Source organism: Lycorma delicatula, chromosome 4 (assembly GCF_047948215.1).
Source record: "Lycorma delicatula isolate Av1 chromosome 4, ASM4794821v1, whole genome shotgun sequence".
In the NCBI taxonomy this organism is placed as follows: domain Eukaryota; kingdom Metazoa; phylum Arthropoda; class Insecta; order Hemiptera; family Fulgoridae; genus Lycorma; species Lycorma delicatula.
The window spans coordinates 83823380-83838563 of NC_134458.1; the positions used below are offsets into that span (position 1 = coordinate 83823380).

The window sequence follows — 15184 nt, forward strand, 5'->3', positions numbered from 1 at the left end:
GAACCAAAATTAAATTTTCATAAAACGTATCTTTCAAAATAGACGAACTTGTAAAAATATTAAAACGTTGGAGAAATCGGGCAATACAGCTTCCGATCCAGACGAAATACATGACATCACACAGCTAAGCACCGGTGCTAGAACGGCAACAATTTGTGAGAATACGGACATAGTTCCTATTCGTGTGGCAGACGTTAAACGTCGTCTAACACTATCAGAAACATATAAATGGAAGAGCGACGCAAAACTGACTCGCCGGGAAAAAGTCGTATTCTACTCTGTTGTGACGCTTCGCACATGCATTTTATTTACTTGTTTTCTTTGCGTTCCGTACAAAACTAAAAACGAAACGGCTTTATTTAAATTCGTATCAAATATTCTGATTTGTTTGTTTTATCGTTCGCACGAGATTACTTACGAACGATAGGATCTGATTTAACAAAACTTAAAGAACGGGAAAACGCCGAACGAATTTTATTTAACTAGATACACGACCGAAATATTAGCGATGTCTGCTATTTTTTTTACTCGTAATATTTTGTAGTGTGTTCCCCCTTTAAATGAAATTTTTTTCAATTATTTTGCAAATAGAGTAGCAATCCTTTAGGTAATCTATTTTTAATTTACACGCTCAGGATACATTTTAGCGAATGATTTCGATTAACTAAAATTTAAAAAATGTCTTTCCTTGAAAGTTTTTTTATTTTCGATCGGAAAACGAGATTCTAACCTTCCAATGGGAAATATTTTTAAGGTAACATGTAGAGGATACGTTAAAACGAAAAATTTCGAGCTAATAAAATTAAGGCGAGTAAAATTGTAAACGAAATTCAAAAAAGCGTTTTTGAAATTTACAACAAGGGTTCTATTCATAGTCTCCGGGAACAGTTTTTGTAATTTACCGGCTGCAAAATGAGTTTGGTAAAAAAAATAATAAATACTGAAGGAACAAAGGGACGATTCGGCTTGTCTCACATACACGAGAAACACAATGGATATTTTAAAAAAGAAATAAATTAAACATCACACCTGAATATTGAATACCGTGATCATTTATCGCTTAAAAGTTATAAAATCGTTAAAATAATACTTTATTAAAAAAAGAAATCGCTTACGCCCGTGATTCCCAAACTGTGCGCTCCGGGGAGCCGCGACCTCTTCACAGGGGCGCCGCCAAATATTGTAAAAGCTTCATAATTAATTGAACCATGACAATTTTAATTATTAATTTAAAATTAATAAAGTAAAAAAATAATGAAGATACACGAGTTTTATTTATTTTTATCTCTTACATACAAGTAGTCGTACTTTAACTTAGGGTAGGGCGCAAAGGAAAAAGTTTAAATAAAAAAGGGCGCCGCGACTCGGAAAAGTTTGGAAACCACTGTCTTACGCTTTCATTATTTAAAACGTCTTCGAAACGATTGCAAGATTTTATATTAATTTTTAACTTCTTTTCTGCTTCGAAATATCTACCGGTATTCCTAATCGATCTTTCCCACGCGTATTAATTATGTATTTGTAAACCACCTTTCAGCAGCTACTTTCGAACCGGAAATACATAAACGACATTCGGTCATTTTATTCAAATATAATCAAAATTCATTTTTTTCTTCGGTTAAAGTTTTTTTTTAAAACTATTTAGTGTAAGTCAAAGGGGATGTTACAGTTTTCTCGAATTCCATGTAAGTTGTCGCTTAAATAATTATCTATGAACTGTACTCGATCGAATAATTCCGAACCTTTAACGCATCCACCCCTAATATTCAAAAATAACACGAAAACCTTTATCGAAATTTTCCCTTCCCGATTTAAAAAAAAAAAGCAACACGAATTTTTCTTGTTCGAACGGTACAAAATTTCCGGTCTAGGGATCTAAACAATTCTGATATTTTATAAAATTATAGAAAATCGTTTAAAATACTTAGGTTTTCAGGAAGTTTGACGTCATTTTTATTTATATCATACATTTTTCATCTATTTTTTCTATTTGTGACTCTTCAAGCGGTTCGGGATTATTAAGGAAAAAAGGAAACGTTCTGCTTCCTGTGATTTTGCAAAATCTTTTCATAACGAATATAAGACTACCGTACTTTTTTCTATTTGTTGTCTTTCAACAATGTTATTTCTAATGCGACTATTTATTACGCGACATTTCTTTTTAATTTCAGAATCATCGCAAACTAACTATGCTAGATGCAATCAGATTTTTTTATATTTTATTAAGGAAATAATTACGTCGGAGGCCGCAGTGTGTATTAAGACATAACATCTTACAAGTACGGTAAAAGCGAAGTCTCGCTCTTTATATAACTATCTCTTTTCAGCATGACGTAAACTAAAATACTTTACGCCCCTCCTTCGGTTAAACTGTTAGCTTTTTCAAGCAATAAAAATATGCGAATGATTCGTTTCTATATTAAGGCTGCAATTTATTTTACTAGATTGCTGTAGGCTATATTAAAGCCTAGTTATTTTCAAGAATATTGACGGTAATAATTCTACGAATGTAAAAGGAAAAAGTAACCAGGAAAACAGCGATAAAAATTATACTGAAATTTACGAGGGAGAAGGTTTATGGTATGTTAAAGAAAGGCAGGTATTAGAAGAGTGTACGGCGTAAATTAAAAAAAAAATCAAACTTTATTATTATAGAAAATAAATAAATTATAATAATATATAATTAATATTAGAAGGTATAATTTACAAACAAAACAATACACTAAAACGAGTTAGTGGTTTTTTATGAAAATCAAATATATAAAAAAAATGAACATTTTCTCACGAGTGAATTTAAAGTACTTTTTTACAAGGTTTATAAATCCTTTCTCACACTACACCGATTAAGTTTTTTTGCGGTTTGAACAAAGCGGACGGTAAATATTTTTTTTTGCAACATCCCTACGAGGAAAAATTTACCACCCGCCGTCGATTCATCTACTCTCATAGCAGTGCACGGTTAAGTATATTTCATTTCTCCAGTATTTAAAAAAAAAGTTAGAAATATACTTAACGTACAAAGTATTGAAAGGATGTCGCAAAATTACATGCTACAGGAAATACGATACGGCACAATCAATATGCGAGTATACCGCATCGTGACTCACAGAATTCAGTAAAACAGTCGAAAGACGGATTTTAAAGCATCATTCAAATAAACGTGCACAAAATTTGTAATATTTTTAATTAATTCATCTATGTATTATAAAAAAGAAATTTTGCGATAAGACTATGTGGCTGTTTAAACGAGGGACGGAGTTCCAGAATTTGCAATAACTTTCCGGGAATGTATCGAGCAGTATATACTTGGTCCAGCCAATGTACGAGCTTGTAACGTCACGAGCAGATTGTGTATTACTACTCGACCTGAAAACATCAACTCCGCATATCAAATCGAAGTATTACTTATTATCATATTGTACGCGGTAATAACTATCATATTTACATTTACTAATCATAAACAATACGTAATTAATTCTCTTAAAGCCTTTATTTGTACTAAATTATCAGTTTTTAATAGTAATCAAACGCTTACTTGAATTTTCTTCATGCATCTAATTCAAACTTCTTCCAAGTTCACCATCCTCGCTAAACGAATCACTAGGTTTCGAATGTGTTTATACTATTTCGGCGTGCTGAGAGAACACAATTGGGATGTTGATTGAAGAATCATGTCTTTTTTTCTTCTGAATTTTTGAACCTGTGTTCTTAAATCTCACAAGCAGCAACAGTTCTTCACATTTTTGAATGCCAATTATATGTTTGTCGTCAGTTAATTTACCTACTTTTAGAGCTTCTTTTTTCATAAATTCATAAACATTATTGATAATTTCACGTACTTGACTCCTTTTTTTCTGTTTAGCCACCAGCTATTTTACTAAGCTTCGAATTGATGGAACAAGATATAACTCCACCAACATAGTTTAATGCGTATTTTTATAACGGTTTTCCTCAAATAAATATTTTTTGCACGAATCCGACACGACTTCAAATAACATAATTTCAAAAATTATTTAACTTCTTAAATTTTACAAGAAAATGTTTTCAATTCGAGCAGTAGTAAAAAAGTAGAAATACTGTCTTCTGAAAACACAAATTAACATTCTGAATACAAGCCGTATAACTGAACGCGATATTTAGTATTTATAAATCGAGCTATTTGATTACAATTTTCCTCAGACAGACGAATACACGAATGTCTGTTACAATTTCATTTTCAATGAAATCCCAAAAAAAGAACAAAATTACTCGAACAAAATAATCCTTAAAAAAGCTTTAAAATAACAAAAAGGTGGCCAAACCGCCGGTTATTTTTGTTATTTTAAAACGTTAAACAAATGATATTAACAAAAAACTTTCTTTTAGACAAAAAAAAAGGATACCGAACTGAAAAAGAAACCGATCAAAAACAACTATATCAATGTTAAGGTCAGCGTATTAGCCTTGACCAACAAACAGTATGAAAACCGGCCTTGACCGGAATCTCAGTCGGCTGATGTAACCTGGCAGACTAACCACGAATTTCACTGTTGTTACGTAAACAAAGAAATGTTCGCTGCTGTAATGATTAAAAATAAATGAATAAAACATAATGCAAATGTTTTCACGTAATGCTAACAGTCCGTTAAACCCACACATTCTATTAAAGATACAGAAAAATTAACGTAGTAAACTCTTAACTATTATTTAAAAGATGAGCATTTTGATCGTGAAATTAATTTATTCAGATCGGTTAACACCGTATAAAAATGTATAATTATTACTCTTGTATTATTACTATTGTGAGCTGGGTTTGAACTCTTTTTTGTGTTTAACCTCCGGAACCACTATAAGGTATTACCTCAGAGGATGATATGTGCGAGTGTAAATGAATTGTAGTCTTGTACAGTCTTAGGTTGACCATTCCTGACGTGTGGTTAATTGAAACCCGACCACCAAAGAACTGGGTTTAAACAGAATGTTTCAAATCAATCGAATGAATAATACTACAAAAATAATAGAATTAAATTTAAATTAAATAAATTTAATATTTATAAATTTTTTTATAATTTTTAGTTTAATAAAAATTTCTGTTTATTAATAACGGGCCAAAACAATAAGGCTTAATAATGGAGACTGCGTGTGAGGCTAGAGTGGTGAGTTGATGTGAACACCTCGTGCGAGGCCAGACCAATTATCACCGACAACTGGTAACAAACGGGGTGACCCTGGAGCGCTGTTCTGGGAGGTGCGATGGGGTGCTCTTATATCTCTGCAAACAACCGTCCGATTTTCAAAATTCAAACCGAATATTTGTTAGTAGGGTGAAGGTTAACTTTCGCACGCATCAGGTACACTCTCGATCTAATAGAACAGGGTTATTAGAAAATGTTGTTATATCTTCGCAACCGATCCGATTTTAAAAATTCATACGGAGTATTTGCTAGTGTAATAAAGAAATCACGGTAAAACCAAACCAGAACAGCAATTAAGAGTTATAATCAGAAAAATCGAGTGGCCTGCGCTACGCCGAGACCAATTTGAGCCCGGCGAGCTCCCACACACGGTCTTTGTAGTTTGATAACAGTACGATTAGATGTAATGCTGTCGCCATCGGATCGAGGCTCGAGCCCGCTGTTGTCGAATTTGATGCTTTAGAAGGACACGACAAAGCGGAACGGCATATGCTGTCATTAATATTGTTCTGGGCTGTGACAGTGCATAAGCTACAAGCGACTACCCTGGATAGAGCTGTCGTAGAACTGAACACTTGCATCTTTGCCAAGGGCCATACCTACATAGCACTGAATCGCGTGAGACAATCGGTGAGATTAGTCATAGTTGTTTGGATCCCAGAAAATTGTTGTACGATCCGCACGATAAAGTCTCTCGAGGAACTCTGTAAAGTTTGAAAATTCTGTAATTTTTGATTGGTATACGCCAGTTAAATAAATACGAGTAAATTGAAATATTTACAGTTCCTCATTTGGATCAGTACGTTAAATACGTTACATCCATAAGTTTTCGGATCGTGAATTTTTCTCGATGAAGAATAAAAAGTATCAAATAATAAAAACAATTATAAAAATTAAAAAACACGAATGCCAAAATATAAACAAACTGAACTAAAAACGACAATAAATCGAACTAAAAAACAAAACAAGGTATGGAAATAAAGGACTAAACATTATTATGCAGTATAATTTAATTAAGTAAAATAATGGGTGACCGATCAACTTTCAGACTTTTTAATGTAGAATAATTACTATTTAGAGCTCTTTAATATAGGAAAATTATTATTCAGAACTCCCCGACTGCATTTAAATAATTTCATTGAAGGTTAAAATTTTCTTTTCAATGTAAGACCAGGTAAGAAATTAATCATTACATAACCTTAATTCCTGCTACTTCTAAAACATGAAAAATATATTTAAACAAATTAAAACTGTCTGAAAGTTGTTGATAAACCATAATTTTAATTAATTAAATAATACAGCATAAAGATGTTTAGTTCTTTATATGCATCCTTGTTTTCGTTTTTTTTTTAGTTAAGATTTATTGTCGTTTTTTTTTAAATTCAATTTATTTTTTTTATTTTTTAGTAGTCGTTTATTCATACGTATAAAATCTACCAGTCGACTAAAAACAAATTTTTATTGACAGCTCGTTATGAATAACTCGCTTTATAACGACGGAAAAAACCGAAGGTATTTTATTTTATTTCCTGATCAGCTTTCTGTTGAAATTTTATTTTACTATTAAATACACACTCAACGGTAAAGACGTAATACAAATATAAATGAAATTTCGAGTCGAACGAAAAGCGATTGTAATATTACACAAATTTCTATAATATTCATCGCAGAAATGAATAAAGGGGTAAAAATTAGGCGTATAAAAATTTTAGAGATTCACATACAGCGAATAGTTAAAAAATATTTCTTTTAATTATAGGTCTACAATATTTTGAAATAAAATTTAGGAGAAATCCCGACAATTTCCGCGAAATTTAAAAACTAATATGAAAAAACTTTTAATTTTTATCTCTAAAAACGTTTTTGAATATCAGTCGCATCTAATTACGTGGAAATAAAATTAATCTACATTGTCACCACACAACTACTAAAAGGGTGTAATGTTAATGACTGTATTTTACAGTTTTTTCTGCGATGTTTATTATTTTGAATTTTTATTTTTTGGTCCGGTACCGTTCGGTAATTTTTTATGAAAGTCAATCGACGTATGTTAAGTATTTTTAACGTAAGTATTTTAAGTCATTCGACGTATGTTAACTTATGATTTTAACGTTACAAAATGACGATCGATTGTTATGTATTTAATTTTACTATGCGAATTTTACATTTTTAAATATTTTAATTATAAATTCCTCCTGAAGATGGCAGATTAGCCGAAAGCGCTTAACGAAGTCAAATGGAATTTTGGTAAGCGGTTCTTAAAATTATGTATAATAAAAAAATTTTAATTAGGCTGTGAGCGCTCGGCTCCGAGTAAAAGGTCACGAATTCGCATTTGCAAATTTTGATAAGTTTAAAAGAATTTCATCAGACTAATTTACAAACAATAATTTCGAACGGCACACGATGACAAAAAATGAACCTGTCGACATTATGGAAGTCGACGGATAAAAATTTTGAACCGAATTACAAACGTTTCCTGAAAAGTCTAACTGTTACGCTCAAAGATCGTGTTTTTTTATTAATAAACTCGTTATTAATATAAAATTTGCCAACATTTTTCGGGTCGGAGAGTACAGGCCTATTTATATAAACTTACAAACATAAGAGAACGTTTCACGACTTTTCTTAAATATATTAACGTAACAAAGACTAAATTCATAAGGAAATTCAGAAGAACGTAAAAGAAAAGGGTCGGTAAAGTAATATAATAATGTTCAATGAAAGGGTGTAATAATAATAATAATAATAATAATAATAATAATAAGTAAGAACAACCGAGGTACGACAAAAAGGTTTTATTATCGTTACCGTACAAAGGCAACAAAATTTTAATTCGATTGCATTACATGCGCAAACATAAGGGAATGCAGTGAACGAGAATATAAACAACGTTACAGAAAGTCATATCTTATCTCGGATGAAAGAAGTTAGATGAAAATTAATAATTACGGAAATATTTTAGATAACAAACCGAGGAGCGCGCGCGATAAAGAAAAGCGAGAGCAAAAGCACGGTTTTTAACCGTAATATCTCAAGGAACAAGGAGAAATGCGAAAGTTTATTACTTTTTCATTTTCCTGTTTAGCCTCCGGTAATTACCTTTCAGATAATACTTCAGAGGATGAATGAGGATGATATGTATGAGTGTAAATGAAGCGTAGTCTTGTACATTCTCAGTTCGACCATACCTGAGATGTGTGGTTAATTGAAACCCAACTACCAAAGAGCACCGGTATCCACGATCTAGTATTCAAGTCCGTGTAAAAATAGCTGGCTTTATTAGGACTTGAACGCTGGAACTCTCAACTTTCAAATCAGCTGATTTGGGAAGACGCGTTCACCACTAGACCAACCCGGTGGGTTCCTGATGTCTGGTTAATTAAAACCCAACCGCCAAAGAACACCGGTATCCACGATCTAGTATTCAAATCCGTGTAAAAATAACTGACTTTACTAGGACTTGAACGCTGGAACTCTCGACTTCCAAATCGGCTGATCTGGGAAGACGCGTTCACCACTAGACCGACCCGGTGGGTTGAACGTTTATTACTAGAAGAATACTGGGTCTATGTATACCAGAATCGACTGAATTAAAGTACTGTCCTCTACGATAAAAATAACGTTGATGCTTAATCGGAACTAAATGATGATCCGCTAGAAAAAAATATAGCCTGTGTTGTAAAACGACAACAATAAATCTGCCTACTTTAACATAACACAGTTAACAAAATCTATTAATGATAGTGTTAGCGATGTAACTATTTATTAACAGATCGACCAGTCAGGGCTCGCTTCGTTCGTCCCTAGTTGTCTACCCGTTTCTTGAAGGATTATATTTTTAATTTTTCACAATCCAATATCAACAGCCAAAATAAACTACCAAAAACCTAAAAAAGTTCGTTAGAAGTGTTAATTTAAGCAGATTACAATAATAATAAGTTGGTAATATAAACTAATAAAATATTTAAAATAGTAAATATTTTACAGATATTCATATTAAAATGCCGTTATCATTGTAACAGGAATATAATGAACTAAAAGGATTAATTTTTTTTCTTTAACAAATATCTTTAATATCTTAACTACCGTCAGGAACATCGTGATAATCTAACAGGAGCAAATGATCAAGCCTCTAAGGTATAAATCCGCAAAGTTTTATCAAAAACTGTCCGGTAGTTTTTCCTTGATGCGCGCACATGAAAGACTAGTTAAAGTTTTATTATACAAGTCTGTATAGATTATCGCCATAGCAATAACAACTTCTTACGAGTACGCACAAATCTGAAATGCGAAAGAAATTAATTTATATCAACGTAAAAAAAATTATAAAATTCACACGTACAAATGAAGAAGTCGTATACGCTGTAACGGAGATACTCCATATAAAAATGAAATAAAAAAGAAAGGTAACATGAGCAACTTGAACTTTTTTTAAGAAGCATTAATTATTGAGCAACGCTTGCATCATACACGTATAATATATATATCGCACCTCGAAAAGAGGACTGCACAAACTACAAAAATATCATTTTTCAAGAAGGACATTTGAATAATAAATCAAATCTTTGGTTTTAAGTAATCTAGACGTAAAATTACCGAACGAAACTAATTTTTTTAATTTTATTAAAATAAATTTTTTTGTAAAGATATAAATAAACCTCTTTATACGAGTCGGTACAGTATTTTTGCCAAAATGCCCACAATTTTTGTATTGTAGTGAACATTTCCTTTATTAACCTACTATTCAGTTACTTTATTATTCTTTTTCTAATTATTTTTTGAAAATTGTTATAAGGAAGGTTTCAAACTAATGACTATATTTTTACGTAAATTTATTCGATTAAATTATCAAAATTAAAGCGCAACAGTGTCGAAATAAAAATGTTTTGATATTCTTAAAAATCACAAAAACATACAAGAAACAACGATAATACTACAATACTAAAACGGTTTTATTACGGTATGCCCTGTTCTACAAACAAAAATGAAAGCGATGAATCTAATATTTGACAAAATTAATACGATAACAATTTTAAAACAATGTAATTAGTAGAGAAGCAGCAAATAGCTGCTTCATTCATCAGTGTCATTTGACTTTTGAACCGGCAGCGGACTCGTAAAAACAATGATACCGTTTATTACGTTAGAAGAGCAACGTGATAATAAATCCCTTTTTTAGCGTTAGATATGCCTGGCTGGATGTTGTACGCCAATTCTAGTTTTAATTTTTCTATTCGTCCTCTCATATTTTCCCTTATTTAGAACTTAATCTTTAAAATTATATTTATAAAAAAAATAGATGTGAATTTTATTTTCTGCACGGATTATAATATCTCTCCATTTCATATCCTCGCCTTTTGTTTTTTTAAATAGTTTTTTCTCTGCCACAATTTTTAGTTTTGTATGCCTTTCACTTCTTGTGTGTTAATTTCATTCACGACAAACGGATCGGTTTTTCTTTGATGTCTGAACTCTATGTGACGAAACAGACACACGACATGATCGTAAAAGTTTTTTTTTTTGTTTTTCTAATAGTTCCCGTAAAATCTTCACAGTACAAACTATAACTAAAAGTTGATAATTTTTGAATTGGTACAGTCTTCTCCCTGAGGTGCGATAAAAATATTAATACATTCGTAGGGATACCCCCTTCAGCCGGAAGGCGGTTATGTACCGCCGTCACCTACTCGTATGAGCAGTAAATATCATTCTCGCAAAAAATTATAACAAATGCAACTTTTATCGTACGCAGGAGGGATCATTTGAAAATTATGAGATTAGTAACGCCTTCTGTAAATATTTCATGTTAAAGATAGAATATCTATCTATCTTATCTATCTAAACGTAATTACGGTTTACCTTTTCCCTTGCAAGTTATTAATAAAGTTTTACCGGTCTGATAAAAAAATAAAAAAAAATAGAACAGATAGAAACAGTGCAAAACGGGTTAGAAACGGTCTTTTTCACATCATTTGTCTTCAAACATTAGGACATGAAAAGACTTTTCAAAAGAAATACGTACTGAAAAGTTGAGTTTTGTACGTATGATTTAAATAATGATTAATCTTCTCGACTGTTGACATCGATATTGAAAATCTCATCAAATCTTTCATAACTGAAGCATCGCGGGTGTACTAAGAGCCCAAACTTAATCGACATTTTTTACTCTCGTTCAAAAAAATAATGATGAGAAGCTGAAAATATTCGTTTACATTAATTGAAAGAAGGAAATAATCGATTTCAATTTTAATCGATTGAAATCTCGATCTGAGTAATTCGGTCGGTAAAGGGTTCTTGACCTCTGTGGACATAATTAAATTTTCACGTCTCTAAAAAATAACGTAATTAGAAAATAGACTTTAAGTATCACAAAATTTCAATTTTTACTTAACACGTTCGCTGCGGTACGGCGCATATATGCGCTGCAATAGCGAGTTCCTCTGTGGTTGTCGTTGCGTAATTCCAGTACAGTACGAACGGTAAGTTATTTAATGAGGTGTAATTCTGCTGGATTGTTCCGTGCCAGCATCATTTCTTTTATTAAATATGACAAATTTTCTATAAAGAAATTTTTTATTGTAATTTATAATGGTATATAATTAATTTAATAAAGATGAAAAATTAAATTAAGAATTTCAGACTACATAAATGATAAAATAGCATTCGATATTCACGAATTTAAAAAAGCTTTAATCACAATGATATCTCATGAAATAATATGTTGAAAGAAAAAATTAATCGCGTCAAAAATAAATCAATTTATTAATTATTTAATAATCTGGATGATGTTTACAGGCAAGCGTATAAATATTTTATATGAAGCGATTCAGACATACAAACATTCATTATGTGAAGCGATTCAAACAAACATTTGGTAATAAATTTTGTTTTGTCCAGTGTTTATATTATTAAATATACATTTAAATGGATGTTTTTTTAAAGAAAAATATTTTTTTTTTACCGACACAAATATACAATGTAAAAGGACGAGTGAAGAATCTCAGTATTTTTTAATAAAAAAAGTAGAGGTTCTAGGCGGTTATCGTTAACCCATTTGAAAAAAGAATTATTTGAATAACACAATATTTAAATTATCGTTAACCGAGAGGTCCCTCACGGGTAAGGAGGCGTGAACCTCTTTGGTAACGTTATTCTGTTAATTTTTAATGAAGGTAGAACTCATTTTAAAAAATAGCGGTTCAAATATCGTAATATTTCAATTTTTATTCTCAAGGGGCTAAGGGAATAAAGGACTTTCGTGTTTTAATTGGGGAATCTTGAAAGAGCATAAGGCTGTTTGAAATACTTACTTCCGGTGATGGTACGCTCGATCGAAAAAATCAGATTCTGTAGTTCGGCGGACGCGTAGTAACCGGTTTTCTCACAATCAGAAATCTTTTTATCGATCGATATATGTTAACAATCTTTATTATTAATAAGGAACGAAATCAGGGGTTATATGACGGCGGTTTCATAAGTACTATAATACTAGAAGAGTAAACTAAAAAACGATCCAGGAATTTTTCGTATAGCTTAAATAACTCTCGAGATTACCGTACACCTACAGCAACAAACGTGCGTCTTTATGCAGTAGTATAAATAATAGTTAAATAAAAATATTTTTATAACAGACACCCCACAATCCGGACCTCAGGGTACCGCACTCGATCCGGAATTAACGTTAGGTCCGGATCAGTCTATTCGGATCGGCTCAACGATGCAGTTTCTATTTACAGCTATTATATACTAACATTCTTAAGCTACAATATTTTTAAACAAAATATTTCGTTAATGTTATAATATTAGGAATAAATTACGAAGTATTTCACTGTATTTCCTGAATCGTTTTTGACCACTTTTTTACGATAGATATTGTGATTTCTGTTTCAGGACGAGATTCGATTTCCAAAAAAAAATTATAATCGATTCCCTTTTAATCGTTAAAGAATCGATAGCTCTACAAAGCATTAATAAAAAATAAAAAAGATAACAAAACCCAGAAAACCAAAATCTTCACTAGTCTAAATTTTTGTTGTGAATTGCATATACTAAGAACTTTTTATTACACTTAATTATCCCGTAACTCATCTGTAAAAGAGTGTTGAAATGAATCGTTAAGAGCTGTTACGTAACATTAATGCTTAGTTAGCCTTGAGAAGAGATCTATACAATTATTTTCAATCGAGCAACTAACCGTAGAATTATTTCGTTTAAACGTACCGCCTTTTCTTCATCATTCAGACGTTCAACCTAAGCGATAAACAGGAGAGTTAACAATTGTCTCCCGTTAGTATTGTTTTTGTATTACTTATTTTTAATAGCATAAAATAACAAAAGTAACTAAGATAATTTTAGAAGGCTAACTAACACAGAATTGTACTTTATTTTATTAAAAAGACAAATCTCTTTATCTTGTCTGCTAATAAAAAGGTATAGACATCAGAGCAGCAGGGCGATACGGATCCTAATGAAAACACCGAATGTAAAATTTGCCACTAACGATAAATATGTAATGCCACACGGGAATAACAAATGTCTTGTGAGTCGAGGAATAAACAGCTAATCCTAAGCAACAGGCACTCCTCTACTGCAAATTGCCCAGACGAAAAAACCTAGTCCGATCGATAGTTTAAATCTAACCTATTCTATAACACGTATACCGTGTGAATTATGTCACAGTAAAATATAAATGGATACAGGAATGTTCGATTATTTCCAGCTCCCCGATCGGATAACAACGACCCTCGATCGATCGAAAAAAGAAAAAATAACAAACTTACGAGGTATAAGTATTTTATACCTAAATAAATTACTCTATTATTCAATCAGGGAATGTAATCGTTCGTGAAACGAAATAAATTATGCAGCAGGTCGGTCGGTATCAATATAACCGCTAACTTAGCGTATCGGACGAGACCGAGCTCCGTGCACTCTGAAGGAACGCGATTTACACTTACAGTTTGTTTTACTGTTAAGAGAAAATATATCGGTTTTCACAAAGAATAGTACATGATGAAATGTTACTAAGTTTCGTAAATAAACATGCTACTGCAGAAGAAACAAATTATTTTTTTCGTATTTATTTACTTATAAATGTATTGGTATTCGCGTTTGAACGCATTCACTAAGCGATCGTACGTCATTTGTACAATTTTTTAGCCCCAATATCGATAGAAATACGGCCCGTGGTGTTTCCGATAGGTAGTAAACGGTATCCGCAGGTCAAATCGGTTGTCAGGGTTTCACAGTTCAGTCCGGTTAAGTATACGGTACGTAAATCCGATTGAATAAGAAATCTTTAGCCGATATTCTGCCGAACATAGATTATTCAGATAGTCTCCGGTCATTTAAAGTGGAGGAGAACAGGAAATAATTCTCAAACCGTAACCGTTACGGTTCGACAAGTCGATAGTATTACATCCCGAATCCGGAAACAGATAATATTACGACCGTCAGGTCGAGTCGAGCGATACATATCGAAACCTACTCTCATATTAATCTTGGCCTGGCAACAGATGTCTTTCCCGGTGTATTTTTAAAATCTATCGCAATATCCGTCTACAGAAAATAAATCTGCAGTTATAAATTGCCCGTATGATTTCAAAAATTTCCAAAATCTTGGAAAAGCACGTTAAAATAACTTTATTAGAACATTGGAAACAGTAAAATCATCTATTATAGTAAAGCTCTCTTCAGGAACGAGTCGCATCTGATGGTATAACGGAATAGACCAGTTTGCTTTACGATTTTCTGAACGCCGGGGAAAAAGCGATTGCAGTATTTTTGGATTTGGCATAGGCAATCGACGCGGCGTGGCGTTAAATGATTTCGGTAAACTGTTGGCATTCGCGACGCGGCTCCGATTCGGTTTCAGTTAATTTTGAAGAGCGTCAACAACGGGGGAGGTGTCGCGATACATTAACAGCTATATACTGTTCTTCAAAGGGTCCGTACTAGGACCGATTTTGCTAATTATATATATGAACGGAACGCGCAAGTCGCAAACA

The 15184-nt window shown here is 32.2% G+C and overlaps 1 long non-coding RNA gene across 1 annotated transcript in view; it reads right to left on the reverse strand.

Annotated features, from left to right (window-relative positions):
* The window catches only part of LOC142323608 (uncharacterized), a 470455-nt gene that overhangs the window by 412385 nt on the left and 42886 nt on the right, over positions 1 to 15184 (reverse strand). The window lies entirely within an intron of this gene.